At 42.9% G+C, this 16,122-nt stretch overlaps 1 protein-coding gene across 1 annotated transcript in view; it reads left to right on the plus strand.

Annotated features, from left to right (window-relative positions):
• Dcps (decapping enzyme, scavenger) overlaps positions 1–16,122 on the plus strand; it is a 41,938-nt gene that overhangs the window by 2,480 nt on the left and 23,336 nt on the right. The window lies entirely within an intron of this gene.

The raw sequence follows: 16,122 nt of genomic DNA on the forward strand, positions 1-16,122 counted from the left end.
GGGAAATGTGCTGATTTGTGGGCTGAAAAAATAGATTCACCTTATTATTTAATGGTAATAATTATCAGCACTTATTAAACCCTTACTGTCTTATCAACCAGCATGTGAAATATTTTACACGTTAGCACTTCTAATCCTCAGAACAATCCTGTTGTGAGAGAACTTCACAATGAAGAAACTGAGGTTTTGAAAGACTAAGAAACTTGTCCAAAATCACACAGCCAGTAGGTGGCAGCAGAACTGTCTTTCAGTACATTGGTGTAAGAGTGTGGTGATACAGTATGGCCATACAGTGTTCTGGGTGTTGCAAAGATAGTCATTTCTCTGAAGGAACCCATTTTTGTTAGGGGAGACAAACAAGATAATCAAGTAGGATGGACTTGAGAAGGCAGGAACTCATGGGTAATAAGCAGAGATTTGTTTTTGAGTGCAAGCATATTTTAATTTACCAAGAAGAAAAAGAGTATTTTATGCCCAAAGCCATTCATGACACATGGTTTTTTTTTTTTTTTTTCTCTCTAGATGGTTAGATTTTTGTTGTTGTTGTTCTGTTTCATTTTTGGTACCAGGGATTTGAACCCAGGAGCACTTTATCACCAAGCCACATCCCCAGCCCTTTTTATTTTTTATTTTGATGTAGGGTCTCAGTTGCTTAGGGCCTCACTAAATTGCTGAGACTGGCCTTGAATTTGCACTCCTCCTTCCTCGGCCTCCCGAGTCACTGGGATTACAGGCCTGTGCCACTCTGGTTAGATGGTTAGATTTTATAGGCAGTTTTGCTGTAAACAGGAGGAAGACTGGTTGACCTTAATGGTTACCAACTAAGAAATTCTAGGATCTGGTTTTTAGCACATGATTACTTTGTTATATCCTTCTGTTCTTATTTGCCCTCCAGCATTTAAGAGCCATTTGGCTTTACGGATATCTTGCTACAGTCTTTTTGCTGCAATTTTTTCTGTATCCCAATGAAAGGGTGCTATTGTTGCCCTTTGGAAATATATGTGAACACTTGATGTGAAAAAAGCAAACCTTCTACAACAGAAAGCAAAACAGCCCAGTCTTCATTGAAAGAGAGCCAGATTCAGTGGTTCGATTTGATGGAAATGGACAACTATATTTACTTTCTCAAGCATTGACATTTAAACAAATGTATTCCTTAACATGAGGTGGCTGAAGCGTAACAATGCATTGTAGCCAAATATGACTTGGAGAAGCCCCCAGACTATAGACTCTGGGGGTGTTATTTTGCTCTCAGGCTTTTTCTTTTGCTTTCATCAATCCTTCCACTTACCCTCCCCACCCTCAGCTAAAATTCAAAAGGTTCTGCCACTCAAATCAACCCTGTACAATCTACAAGGTTTGTTTAATTTTTTGCAGTACTTCTGTGGCACTGTACACAAGTGGTAGTGATCACTGCTCTTTCTTTCTGTTTCTTTGTTCCAAGGTGAATACTGAAAAAGGCAGTCAGTTTTTGACTTGCCAAGGTCCTCTTCCTAGTTCTGAGCCCTACATGTCTCTATAACCCTTTCCACAGGACCACCCCTGCATACCTGGGAGCTCCAGGTGGAAACTTCTCTTTCTCTGCATTCTTAGCATATATGCTGTGCTTTGTACTTTTGCCTTCTTTGCCCACAGTAGGGCTAGGGATTTGGAAGTCACAGTAGTTTGCTTCAGGGCCTGGATCTGGTCCTTGTTTCCTCCTTGTTTATCTATATATCCTCTCTCAGGGTGACTTTCTAGATTGAATTGGTGAACATTTTTTGTGAAGACCCAAAGAATAAATAAATATTTTATTCTTTGTGAGGCATAGATGGTTTCAGACTTCTCCTCCTCATCTCCTCTTCTTCCTCTTTCCCCATCCCTCTAGAAATGAAAATATCACTCCTTTTTTAGTTTACTGGGTTGTATACGAATAGGCCATGGGTCAGATATGGCCTGCTCACTACAGTTCTTATTCCAGATTTTTGCCCTAGAACGTGGATCTGTGGACCATTAGTGTGGGCTGTACCTGGGACCTTGTTAGAAACAATCGAAAGCTCCACTCCAGACTGAAAGAGTCTGCATTTTAGCAAAATTCCCCTGTGAGTCATATGCATATTAAACTTTGAGAGGTGTCTGTAGAAAACACCATATGTGTGCTGATGATGCCTGCCTTTACTTCTCCATCCCTGGCCTCTCCAAGAACTTCCAGCTCATATTGAAGGAAATGCTTCCTTGACATTTTCATTTGGTGGTCTCATAGGTAGGCACCTCATGGGTGAAATGCGAGAACTCAGGGTATAATGTATTTGGAAGCACTTAGTCCCTATTAAGTGGTAGCTGCTATTATTCTGGTGTGCTGGGTCCTATGCTTGTTATGGTAGCTTCAGATGAATTAGATGCCATCCGTGCTCTTAGGCATGTTAGGGTGGTAGCAGGAGAGACAAATACTATAAAAAGATGGAGATAAAAAGAGGAGGGTTCGATTAAAGCTTAGATGTAGAGGACAGAGTTCTTGAACGTTGGAGCTATGTCAGGGCCCATTTGTAAGCCCCAGCAGCCAAACCCATATTAAGTGCTTTATAAGTGTCCGCTTAAAAATGAATCCACAAACTGACCTATCTGTAAATTCTTTTTTCCTGTGGGTCAGGAGCTCTGCAGCCACGTGGTGGCAGTGTTGCCAAGTGTTCCTGTAGCCAGCTCCTCTGGCTTCCAGAACAGATCCTGGCTAGAGTTCCTTTCTCTCTATTCTTTGTCTCAGAATTACAACTCAACACTGCCCACCAGAGGTACCCTAAGGGGTAATTACTGCAACCCAAGTTCTGTGTTCCTCCTGCGAAGTTGCCTCTGAGTTTTTCTGCTATCTCTGTCAGCATCTCCAGCCCTCCTTCCCAGAATATTACTTGCCTTGGGGAGCCCCTTATCCCTTATTTCTAAGCCACCTTCTTAGACTCAACACAAATCCTGTACTCAGCTAATTTCTGGTATTTCTCTAGTCATTGGCAAATTTCTTCTTCAGATCTGAAGGTTTTGCAGTCTTTTTTTTTTTTTTTTTTTTTTTTTGGTTTTGCAGTCTTGTTTATCCCCTTCATATTCTCAGCTCACCACAAGAAACTGCCCTTGTAAGCCACTCATGGTCCCCCACCGTGACTTGGTGGAGACAGCCTGGACTTTGGTTGCTAGACATGCCTGAGTTCTGTTCCTAGTGCTGACACTTTCTAGAGATATGTGATGGGCAGTTTCCAAGTGTCAGTACTGTGCAGGGGTAAAGAGGAAGCCTTGGGTCAGACAGACCTAGACTGGAGTCCTGGCTCTGCTATTTAGCAACAAGAGAACTTGGGACCTTTCTTTATTCACTTAACAAGTGTGAAGGACCTGCTCCATGCCAGCTGCTTTAGTGGCTCCTGGGTATATGCACTGGTGAGCACAGCAGATGGTAGCCTTGTCTTCGGAGTTCTGGAGGGGAAGGCAGGCAGCAAACAAGGAAATAAGTGTCCTGGTAGCCATGAGCAGTCAAGGGACTGCTCAGACTGGGGGTCCAGGAAGATTCTTTGCATCAGAGATGAACACTCAAGCTGAAACCTGGCAGATGGGAAGGAACCAACTGTGTGAGAGCTGGCGAGAGGTGTGGGGAGAATGTTCTGGACTGAGAAGATAGCACATGGTCCAGGGAGTAAAGAGGAGCAGAAAGGTGACTGTTAGACTGGGAGCATAGGTGGGGGCAGCAACAGGGCGATGGGGCACAGATGAATCTGGGGAAGTAGCTTTAGCTATTTAATTTAGTTAAATCGGGTTAGTAACTGAATATACTTCCGTGGGACAGTTATGAAATAGATAAGGAAATGTTTAGCCTCTTCCCCCCGCAACAATTCATTTTACATTGTGATCCAGTACACATAAATAAATATACATGAATATAAGTGAAGCAGAAGTTTCACAAAACAAAATGACTGTGGGATACAATCCAGTATTCCTTACTTAATTCCAGTCTTGTCTGTTTTCTTTCTAAATACTGTCTTAACCTCTTAAATTGACTTTGTGGCCATTGTCATGGGTTACAATCTACTGAGCACCCTGCAGATGGCTTCTGGTAAGTATCCAAGAATGTGATTGCTGTCTCACCTGTTTTTCCCCTTTTTCGTCATGGGAACCTTGAGGGGAACAGTACATGTAACATAGAGCAAAGTGACTGGTCCTGACCATGGTAGGTTTCCTTTCCTCTTCCCTTTGCCAGGTGGCAAACGTGGAACTAGTGGGCCAGATGGCTGGCATCACATATAGTCATGCTCCCTCTGCCCTCCAGGTGGGGCAGAGCCTGCATCAGCTCCTCCTGCTGCCTCAGCTCTCACGCCTGTGGCCTATCAATGGAGCTCTTTCATTGAGATCTCCATTCCTTCTTACCTGGGGAAGAAGCGGGTCAGATAGTCAAAGAAGGGTGTGACTCAGAAACCCAGACTGCCTCTAAAAAGGCCAATTGTTTTGGCTGCTGGAAAGCAGCGGGTAGAATCTCAGGTTCAGAGGAGGAGACAGGCATCCTTGTGTGAAAGGGAGGCCAGGGCAGGGAGCCTCATCTTTCAGTTACAGAGAACACCCAGTACTTTAGCCACAGGCCAGGGTTTTTTACTCTGTGCTCTTTGCAGAGGCAAAACCCAGATCTTTGAAGGGATGAAGATTTGTTTGGAAGGAACATTTTGAAAGACTAGTTGTTTCCAGAAAAGTTTTCCTAATTGCGTTGTTCATGATAGAAAAAAACTAGAAACCATCAAATAAAAGTAGAATAGATCAATAAACTGAGGTATATTCTTATAGTGAGCTACCTCTCTGTGGTGATGTAAATAAACTATAACTGCTAACATCAGTGAAGGATGAATTTAGGGCAAGAAGAGCAAGACGCAGAATTCACACAGTATGATTCCAGTGAAGGAAGTTGAAAAACAAGCAGAACTAAACAACATACTGTTTAGGGATGCATACAGATGTAATAAGACCGTGAAAATAACAAAGAAATGATTAACCCCCAAATCAAGAAGGTGATTATCCTTGGTGGGAGCAGTACAGAGAATGACCAGAGTTCTAGAAATGTTCGGTTTCTTGGACTGTGTATTCTGTGCAAGATTATTCTTTTTATTTTATTTTAAGTCTTTAAATGATGCTTATTTTAAGCCAGATGCAGTGGTACATGCCTGTAATCCCAGTGATTCAGGAGGATCACAAGTTCGAGGCCAGCCTCAGCTATTTAGTGAGACCCTGTCTCTAAATAAAAAGGACCAGGATGAATGGTATGGTATTGGCACCAAAGTAGGACAAAATATGGTACAAAATAGAAGACACAGAGACAAACCCACATAAATATGGTTCTCTCATATCAGACAAAGGTGCAAAAACTATTCAACAAATGGTGCTGGGGAAACTGGAAATCCATATGTAACAAAATGAAATTAAACTCCTATCTCTCACCTTGTCCTGCAGCAGTTGGAGAAGCCTAAGTATCAGGCTCCTCAGGTGATGCTCTAGCACTAACTGGCACAGGCCTATCAGCCCATCCCCTGTGGATGTCTTCTGCAGCCCTCCTGCTGCAGCTGAGCCATGTGATGAGACATCTCTGAACATGACCAGCAGGGAACATCTTGCCAGACAGATTTTAGCTGGACACACTAGAGTGACTTGATTATCTAATAGAAATACTGCAGGCTTACAGCCATCAGGCAATACCAGAGAGTCACTGAATTGTTAACAGTCAGTTTTTCTGAATGACGTGGGGAATCAAATAGCTGGCTAACTCACCTTAGTCGGGGTTCTTTATCATACAAAATCATAGAATCATAGTATCTCAGGTTTAAATGGAGGTATAATAAAATGTCAGGTTTTATTAGTAGATAGTTCTTGTAGAACTCTCAGAATTGTTTTATGAACTTAATCAAAAAACAGATTGTGGACCTTTCTGAATTGCTGTTTCCTGGGTAGGGCCAGGGTGTTTATCAAAGCCATATATGTAATTATGTGGTAAAATAAGCAAATAGCACCAAAAGGCTTGTAGTGATGGGAACAGGCTCGTGTACCGCTCTGCCCCGCCCTGGCCCTGCTTCCCAGAAGCAGCTACTGTTGAGAACATTCCTGGGGTTCATGCTTCTAGTGGTTTCCTCCAGACACTTAACTCCAGAACATGCTTATACAACTCTTTCTTATTCATTAAGAAAGTAGAAGTATTCTTTCCTCATCCTCCCTCCCTGTCCTCTCTTCCCACATTTTGGTGTTTATATCATTTTTTAAATTGCCTGTGGAATCCTAAATACATAAAATCTATATCACCACTAATGTTTGCACCACCTCTTCTGTCCTTCTCTATCTCTATACCATTGTCCCTTTATTTCATGTTGTCATGTATATTCTGTTGAGTGAACATGGAACCCAAGACCTTGTGCATGCTAAGCAAGTGCTCTTACCAGTGAGCTAGATTCCTAACTCTCCAAGAAGTCTTTTATGCCTTGTCTGTAAATTGATTCTCAGTTGAAAAATCAGTAAACAATGTTTACATTATTGTGGCATATTAGTTCCTTTTCTACCTGTCCAGCGTATAATCCTCAAAGGAGAGTATTTCTGATGTCTAGGTTGAATGTCTTCTTTTTTCTTACATTCCAGCAAATCGTCCAAATTATGCTCTTCTTTAATTTGTTCCATATTTGAGCCATTGTTTTTATCAACTACTGCTTTTTCAGGGAGTTTCTAGTTGCCTCTCTTTTTGTTGAGGTTAAAAGAATAATGGACTTTTACTCCATGCTCTTGAAAATGATCCAGCTACTTAGTTTGATAATTTATTACTTGATCTCTCTCCTTCTTCATCCCACTGTTTGCAGAGTCTGAGCAGGTGATTCTGTAGGCATGGGGTATTGCTTTCAACAAGAGACTCCCTTTCACAACTTTCCTGGGTCAGATTCACTGTCTTCTGCATTCTATGTCTTCCTTGTTTTACTCTTGATTGGCTAAAGTACATTAGTAAGAAGTTCCTCAGAAAGAATATGTGGGAGGTAAACTTTGATTTCTTTATTTTGCTGTCACTTTTGATTGATAGTTTGACTGAATACAGAATTTAAATTTTTTTCCCTCCAAACATTAAAGTCATTGATCTGTTAACTCCAGGCTTTCATTTGTTGCTCATATCTGATGCCAGTTTGATGCTCATTTCTTTATAGTTAACTTGGGGTTGTTTGGGGTCTTTGTTTTTGCATTGTTTCCTTCTTTGGAAGCGTAGAGTATGTTCTCTTGCTGTTTGGTTTTCTGAAGTTTTGTAAGGCTGTGTCTAGTTTGGGTTGTTTGGGGTGGAGGGGTTCTTATTGTTGTTTGCATTCATTACCCTAGGTATCCTTTTATGTATTTATTTACTTATTAGTTGCAGATGGACACAATACCTTTATTTTATTTACTTATTTTTATGTGGTGCCTCATGCATGCTAGGCGAGCACTCTGCCACTGAGCCACAACTGCAGCCCTGCCTTAGGTATTCTTGAACCCTTTCAATTGAAAGCTTTAGGGCATTCTTCCATGAATATTTTTTCTATTATTTCTTTGGTAAATTCCTTCTCTCCATTTCCTTTTGCTTTAAATCCATGTGTACCACAGCCTCCAACTCCCCCTTGCCCTGTCCTCCTGTGCTGGGGATTGAACCCTGGGCTACATGCTGGGCAAGTGCTCTACCACTAAGCTTTATCTCCAATTAATATTACATTTCCTGGGTTGATCCTGTGTGCTTATTTTATTGTCTCTTTTTTCCACGTAGGATTTACTTCCTACAATCTGGAGATTGTCTTCACTTTGTTTTCTAGTGCTTCTAGTGAAGGCATTAATTTGGCTGTGATGTTTTTAATTCTTCTTTTTCTGGTTCTCTGATTATTCCATTCTCAAAGAGGCCAAATTGAGTTGAATGTCTCTAGTATGCTAATTAGAATTATTTTTAAAATTATCTCCTGACCCTCAAATTCTTTCATTCCCTCTGGAATCTGGTTCTGGTTGTTTATCTTGGTCACTCTTTTTCAAACTGCTGGTTTTCCCCTAGTATTTGGTGCTTTTCACAGTAGCTCATTCACATTGAAAAATGAAGCACCTGCTGAACACCTCTGTGTATGCCTGTAATCCCAACAATTTGGGAGATTGAGGCAGAAGGATCACATGCTCAATCAAGGCCATTCAGGGTAACTTAGTGAAACCCTGACTCAAAATAAAATTAAATTAAAAGGACTGGGAATATAGCTCAGTGGTAGAGTATCTCTGGGTTCAATCCCGGTACTCAAAAAATAATGAAGCATGAGAGCCAGATGCAGTGATGTTTACCTATAACCCCAGCTACTCTAAGGGCTGAGGCAGCAGAATTTCCTTTCTCAGGATCAATTTGATGCTAGGGCAACAAGGGATATCCCATCTCAAAAAAAAAAGAAGAAGAAGAAGAAAGAAAGAAAGCAAGCACCAGGCTGATATTCATACAAGTCGATGTGGATTTTGTCCCTTCTTGCATTTAACTCTACTCTCATAGTAGGCCCTTGTGCTGAATGGGTAGCTATTTTGGTACTATGTGGATCAGGGGTGAGGTTTATTGGCTGAAGGCTTTGCTTGAGATGTGCAGTTTGATACCATTCTTGGTCACCAACCTTCATCCCCAAATGAGGAATAGTAAGAGCTAGAGACCTATTCAGATGGCAAAGCCTAAAATATTTACTATCTGGTCCAGTGTTTACATAAAAGTTTGCCAACTTCTGCTCTAGTCCTTCAGTTTAGTATTTTTGGAGGCCAGCTCTCTTATTTGCACATGGCATTAAGTGCTTGCCCTTGGGATGTGACAACGAATAGAGCCAATTAGGGAAACTGTTCTGTGGACAGCCCTTAAGTGAATCCCAGTTTTAACTTTTTTCCTGTTCTTTGTACCTGTTATTCAGGACCCAGCTTCCCTCTTAGGCTCCCTCTGCGAGTTTGGTGATCACCCCCATGTAGATTGTTGGTTATTCCAGATAGCAACTTCCTGCAGTGTTGTCTCAACCATCTATACCCTGCCTTTCGCTTCCTGACTTCAAAAAATGAATTGCTGTCTGTTTCTCATTGCTTCTCTCCACACTCATTCTTGTCATCATTATGGCTTTTTTCCCTTTTGTACTTCATTACTGCTCTTGCAGTGGGCTTTTTTAATAGTCTGAGAGTTGCCATGAAATAACAGTTGGGTGCCTTCCACATATGTCTGGATAGACTGACTGAGGGCTCTGTAGGTGTAGCTAGCACAGACTGTGGAGAAGTTACCCCATTGAGGGCACACTCCAAGAGAACTGAGACAGAGACCTGAGCTTCCCCCTCTTCTCATGCCTAGATATTCTCATTGCTCTTGTGCAGTGAGTGCAGGTATAAATTAGATATGACCAGATCCATAAATGTGTACCCTTTGTAAAACTTGCATTTATAATGAGCTAGTATTTCTACTTCCAGATATCTCACAGTTGCTCATAGAAATGCATAAAGAGATAGAAAAATGTTCATCGCCATCTCATGTGTGATAGAAAAAGATAAAAAGAAAAGTAATATCCTTTGCCTGAATCCCAGCTACATGGGAGACCGAGTCAGGAGAATGGCAAGTTCAAGGATTGGGAATATAGCTCAGTGCTAGAGCACTCCTGGGGGGTTCAATCCCTAGTACTCAGAAGGTAAATGAAGCACCAGAGCCAAGTGCTTCATTTAGCAAGCTGCTCTCTCAAAATAAAATGTAAAAAGACCTGGGGATGTAGTTCAGTGGTAAAGCACCCCTGGGTTCAATCCCCAGTACCACAAAAACAAAAAAAGAGACCTGTAGATGTATGTGTTCATAATTACATAAACTCATTAAAGAAAAAATTGGAATGGTGAATATTTGACGATTATCAAATATGTTGACCTCCATGAGAAGGATGGAGCTAGACTTGTGAATTATTGGAGAACATTGGTGTGATGCTTGGGTACGCAGTCAATTTTTAGAATAACTTTTCACCAAAGAAACAAATCAAATATTGGCCTGGCTTAGGGCCTCCATTGCTTCCTTACTACATATCCCTGACAGGTGAGTCTGTCTGTTCATCAGCAAGTACTGTATAGCTCCAAGCCACATGTGCCCAGCTCCAGTGGTTCACACCTACCAACAGGGTACCCGTGTGAGAAGTGAATTAAATACACTGCAGTGGACAGCACTTGGGAGCCAGTGGACTGTGGTGTGCAGAGGAGGCTTCTCCCTCTTGGGAGAGGTGTGTAGTCTCCTGAACGGGCTGGTTTGGTAATAGGGTGGTCCAGGTAAGGGTAACACTGCAGAATAAGCTTAGAGTGGACAAGCATTAGCCATACTTGGCAATGGGACTTTGTTAATGGGACAGGGGAAATGTAATTGAACCCACAGGAATGGAGTCATCATTGGGGGCCATTTAAAGATGACAGATTTCTGTTCTCTCTCCCCCTGGGTGCTTTAAAACCCCTGAAGCCAGTGAGCCAGGGCTGCCTCTGGGGCGTGGAAAGACTGGAATATTAACAAACTGAGTAATTTCAAGGCAGAAAAGTCTTTACCATTGGAGTCAAATTCTTATGCAGAATCTGGCTCTGGCCCTTTTCTCTTGGCTGTGTGACCCATGCTCCCCTACCACATTGGCTCAGAGCACCCCTGATTGGTGCCTCCTCCACTCTCCCCATCTTTTTTTCCTTCACCAACCAACCAAGAGCAAAAATTCCTCGGTTAAATTCTATTTAAAACCAGGTTTCCACGTGCCTGGGAGAAGCCTTGGTGTTCAGAGTTACTTTAGAAATGAACACATCAGGGCTCCTGAGGTGTGGCCACCACCTCAACTCATGTTTTTTCTGTTTCTCAGAAGGGGGCAGCGTCCCAAGACTCTGTGGTAGCCTTTATGCTCAAGTCAGCAGAAAAGCCAGCTTATTCAGGGCCAGTGGGCAAAGGCAGATTACTCATACTGGTTCCACCTCATCGCTTGGCACTGGCTGCAGTAGCAGCCTGGTTGTTGTCCACTCCTGAGTTATAACCTAGAATCCTGTAGTCCTGGGTTTGTGACCTTCCATTTCCCACCACACATATCATCTAGCAATGTCCAGGGATGCTGTGTTGAGACCTGACATCCATGCTCCTCTCAGAATGAACTAAGCAAATACCTTTAGGAAGAAGTTGAGAGGAGGGTCGTTCTTGTTGTAGTCTGGTCTGCTTAACCTCAAATAGTTTCGTCCCACATGTAGGGAAGTATGGGGGTTTGCAGCTCTGAAGCCAAGACTGTCATTCAGGACTACTGCATTATGACAGATCAACTCTCAATCCTTATGTTCAAATGGAACTTTGCAGAGTGCCAGAAGCCCCACTACTACCCTACAGTAACATTTGCCATCCCCCCAAAACCACCACCTTTGGGACTGCATTCAGAGGTACCAGATTTGCTTGGGGGCAAGGAGACCCTGGAGTTTTGCCATCAGGTCCCGTCACTCACCTTACTCCAATCCCTTCTGAACCTGGAAAGTCTTAGGAGAGGGAGGGAAAGTACTACGAACTTGCACCGGGAGCCTGTCAGCTCCAGGGTCTTGATAAAGTCAGTGTCTGCCTCTCCTCTATCTCCAGCAGCACCTCTGTGCTTTCTGAGAGAGAGGTTATTAGCAGTTGTAGCTCTACTGTAGAGCCAGCGGGTGAAGTTTCTGATCGGATTCAGACCATACCCTTCAACCATGTTTATCCTCGATGTGGAGGTCTCTTCCGGCCTCCAGAATACTTGCAGCATCCCTAAAGGTGGGACGTTGAACACATCAACCTAAGCCTGCCACTAGAGGATGGATCCCTAGCAGCCAGTTTCCTTTTGCCCTACACCCTCATCTCTCAGACTCAGGAGAGTATTGCCCAGCCAGGGGAGATCCACAGAGGAGAAAGAAAATGCAAATCTTGGAGACCCCGCCACCAGCCTCTTCCTGCAGGTTTTCTCTAGGACTCCTTTGCAGAGATCTAGACCGGGTTATCCAGCCTATCTCCTGGCTGGCTCTGCCTAGCTCTTGAGGAGGGGGAGTGGGGAGGGGGCTTCACAGTCATCATGCTTTGCTGTTGCTTATTCCCTGTCTGCACATATGGGTCAGATAAGTGGAAACTGGCCCATTGTCATGAATGGAGAGCAGAAGCCACAGACGGAGCCATAGGAATGACCTCATCCTGTAGAAGTCATCAGCTACGGCTAGAAGGCTGTCTTGTTTGAACATGTGTATGGGAAGGAGAGCAGACTGTCTGTGGTTTGCATTTTCATGTTTCATGTGCTGCAGCATTTTCCTGGGGCTTTGGCTAAGCAGGCTTTGGCTAAGCTGGCTTTGGCAGGGAGTAGAGAGGCAGCTGCTCTTAACTTTCTTCTAGATTGCTCTGCCTCCCACCTCTGAGAGCCATTGGGCTTTTGTGTCCATCTCAGGGACGAAGGGTGGCTTTATTTATTGGTGAATTCCTTGCAGGAGATCCTCAGGGTCTTGGCAAGCAAGATAGCTGTCCTAGCCAGGGCCTCACCAGCCGTCTCATCTGAGCTACATATGTTCTTTCTCTGTTCAGCTGGAATACATCAGTATGACCATTCCCACTGCTAGAACATTCCTGTGGATCAAGAGCTGCTGCCTGAGCCCCACAGTACTGGAAACACCACCTCCACGCCCCATTTCTGAAACTTCCCCACCCAGAGTCTGCCTCCCCATGATCTCATGCTGACATACATGGAACATACATCAGGTGGAGCATTAGGGATAGTGCTACAATCGTAGGTCAAAACAGCCATTGTTCCCTGCCTGAGTGAGCATCCAGTAACAGGATCCACTCCATCCCCCATGCTCATCCCAGGACCTGGTATCCTGTAGCATCTGGCTGAAGTTTACCCCATCAGGTGTACCTCAGATACCCCTTCAGAGTCCAGTGAGTGGGGACTCTGTCCTGTACTTCCCAAGAAGCATGGCAGCAAGAAAAGCATAGTGGTCCTCTTTGCGTACTCTGACCTACACCTGGTCCGCAGACCCAGTCCCTCTGGCACCTCATTATTCCCTTTGGTGTTGCTGGTAGCTGTTTATGTACCTCTCAGAGGAATGTGAACTGTCCATGTTTCTCCCCTCTGATGGAATTGCTTTTGGAAAACTGGAAAACTTGGATGCAGCAGGGAAGAGGATGGCCCTATGGAATAGGGAAGAACATGTTACATAGAGGAACCAGAGTGCCTCGGTTCTAATCCCAGCTCCATCACTTAATAGCTGTGTGATCTTGAGCAAATTGCTTAATCACTCTGGGGTTCAGATTTAAGAAGTGGTTTATTTTTCTGTTTGTATTATATTTGTTTTACAAGTGAAATGAGCTATATTTGTTTTTTGTTCTTTTTTTTTTTTTTTTTCCTGTGGTGCTTGGGATTGAACCCAGGGCCTTGTGCTTGTGAGGCAAGCACTCTACCAAGTGAGCTTTATCCCCAGCCCTTATATTTGTTTTTAAAAACTTATAAAATACCCAGAAAATAATTTTTTAAATTATAATCTACTGCCCAGGCATGATCTCCTTCAACATCTGAGTATGTTCTTTTAGACTTTTATCAGCATGTGCTTTTGTGTATGCAGTTGCCCACACATGCAAAGGTAAAAATGTGTTCTTAAAAATAAAATGGCATTATAATGTACACTCTCTCCTTCACACTTTATCCTGTCAGCCTGATCTAGGCCAGGGCCAGGTTCTTTTTAGGCACTGTACAAAGTGCATACACAAACACATAACAAAGTTTCTGCTGTCAAGGAGCTGGTGTTCAGTTGGAAGAGATGGGCATTAAAGAACAAGCAAATGAATGTACCAAGTGGCAATAAGTAGCTCAGAAAAAAATTAAAGCCCTGGACTGGGGACAGTAGTACATACCTACAGTTCCAGCTACTCAGGATACTGAGGTAGGAGGATTGTAAGTTCAAGGCCAAGGCTAATCTAGGCAATTTAGTGAGACCCTGTCTCAAAAATTAAAAAGGGCTGGGGATGTAGAGTGACCCAGGGTTTGATCCCAAGTACCACAAAAAAAAAAAAAAAAAAAAAAAAAAAAAGGCATTGGAAGAGAGACAAGGATTTCTACTTCCAGGGAGGTGTTTAAATGCTCACCTGCTTCCTTTAACGCCCTCTCTAACAATAACATTAAAGGAATGTCCTTGAGAAAAAATTAACCCATAAATATTAAGAGGAAATGAGAGGTGACAACAAGAATTTCAAACCTAGGAAGCAAAGGGAGGAGGGGAAACAGACTGAATAGATCACAAAGGGAACCCTGAGCAGCAGCACCTTCTGTCTCCTTTCCCGTTCAGACATCTGGATCCCACTCCTTTCTTCCCCAGCAGGAGATTAGAGGGCGAATGTCTGAAGAATTTAAAACATTATCTGGAGAAGATTCTGTGTGCAGCTTGAGGTGATGGGGTCACTGCTGAGATGTGACAGGATCAGTAGAGTTAGTTGACACATTCAGTGTTGATGTGACTCTCGAGTCCCCAGCTGCTATGCTTCCTCATTCCCAGAATGTTGCCAGCCAGGCTTATACCATTGTGTATGGAAGAGCTATCTGTGCACAATGTGACCAGCCTAAGAGGAGACCCAAACTCTTGGGGGTTTCATAATGCAAAAGTATAGCCTGCACATCCTAACACCGAGCTCCATGTAACTGCACCTACATCCACAGAGATGCCCATAAGCTTTGGGATGCTGTACTCTTAAATATGAGTGAGCATTGCCTATAATCCCAGCTGTCTGGGAGTCTAAGACAGGATGATTGCAAATTCAAGGCCAGCCTGGGCAATTTAAAAGCTATTATGAATCTCAAGAAAAAGATGTATCAAATGCATAAGGACAAAATTCTATCAATAATGTTTGTTCTTTCTTCTTTTGGTACCAGGGATTGAACACAGAAATGCTTAATCACTAAACCACAACCCCAGCCCTTTTTATTATTTTTTATTTATTTATTTATTTTTTTTGCGGTGCTGGGGATCGAACCCAGGGCCTTGTGCTTGCAAGGCAAGCACTCTACCGACTGAGCTATCTCCCCAGCCCCCTTTTTATTTTTTATTTTGAGATAGGGTCTTCCAAGTTGCTTAGGGCCTTGCTACGTTGCTAAAGCTGGCTTTCAACTTGGAATCCTGCTTCAGCCTCCCAAGTTGCTGGGATTATTGAGGATTTCTTTTTAACAAAACTGAAAATATAGTAGAAATGAAAAAAATTTGAAAGGAGAATAGAAGGTGAAGTTGAAGAAAATTTTTTTAAAAGTAAAGCAAAATGGGGCTGGGAGAGATAGCTCAGTTGGTAGAGTGCTTGCCTCCCAAGCACAAGGCCCTGGGTTCAATCCCCAGCACCGCAAAAAAAAAAAAGTAAAGCAAAATGACAAACAGATGGAAAATGGGAGGGAAAAGATAAGAACTGGATGACAAAACCAAGAAGTTAATATTCAAATAGGTCTTCTAGAAAGAAAAGGCAGAGAAAACGGGGAAGGAAGTTATCAAAGAACTAATTCAAGACAGTTTCTCAGGATTGAAGATGATTTTCAGTTTTTAAAATTATATTTATTTGTTTATTTATTTATTTTGATGGCACTGGGGATAGATAGAAGCCAAGGCCTTGTACATACCAGGCAAGCACTCTAATACTGAGCTACATCCCCAACCCCTTGATTTTCAAGATTGAAAGAGCTCCCCCTCAGCCAGGCACAGTGGTGCATGCCTGTAATCCCAGCAGCTCAGGAGGCTGAGACAAGAGGATGGCAAGTTTAAAACCAGCTTCAGCAAGTTAGCGAGGTCTTCAGCTTAATGAGACCCTGTCTCAAAATAGAAAATAGAAAGGGCTGGGGATATGACTCAGTGGTAAAGCACTCCTGGGTTAAAATCCCTGGTACCAAAACAAAACAAAACAACGAAAGAGTTCCCCCTCAAAGAAAGTGAATCCCTGCTCCCAGCAGTTACCAAGCACAATGGATAAAAATATACCCACCCCAAGACCCATTGACAAGATCAGGACACTGGGAACAGAGAAGAAAACAAGTCACTTGCAAAGGACTGGGAACAAGAATGACCTGAGACTCCTCAATAGCAGTGTTTTTTGTTTGTTTGTTTGTTTAATATTTTGGATGTTGATAGACCTTT

This window comes from Sciurus carolinensis, chromosome 11, assembly GCF_902686445.1.
Source record: "Sciurus carolinensis chromosome 11, mSciCar1.2, whole genome shotgun sequence".
In the NCBI taxonomy this organism is placed as follows: Eukaryota; Metazoa; Chordata; class Mammalia; order Rodentia; family Sciuridae; genus Sciurus; species Sciurus carolinensis.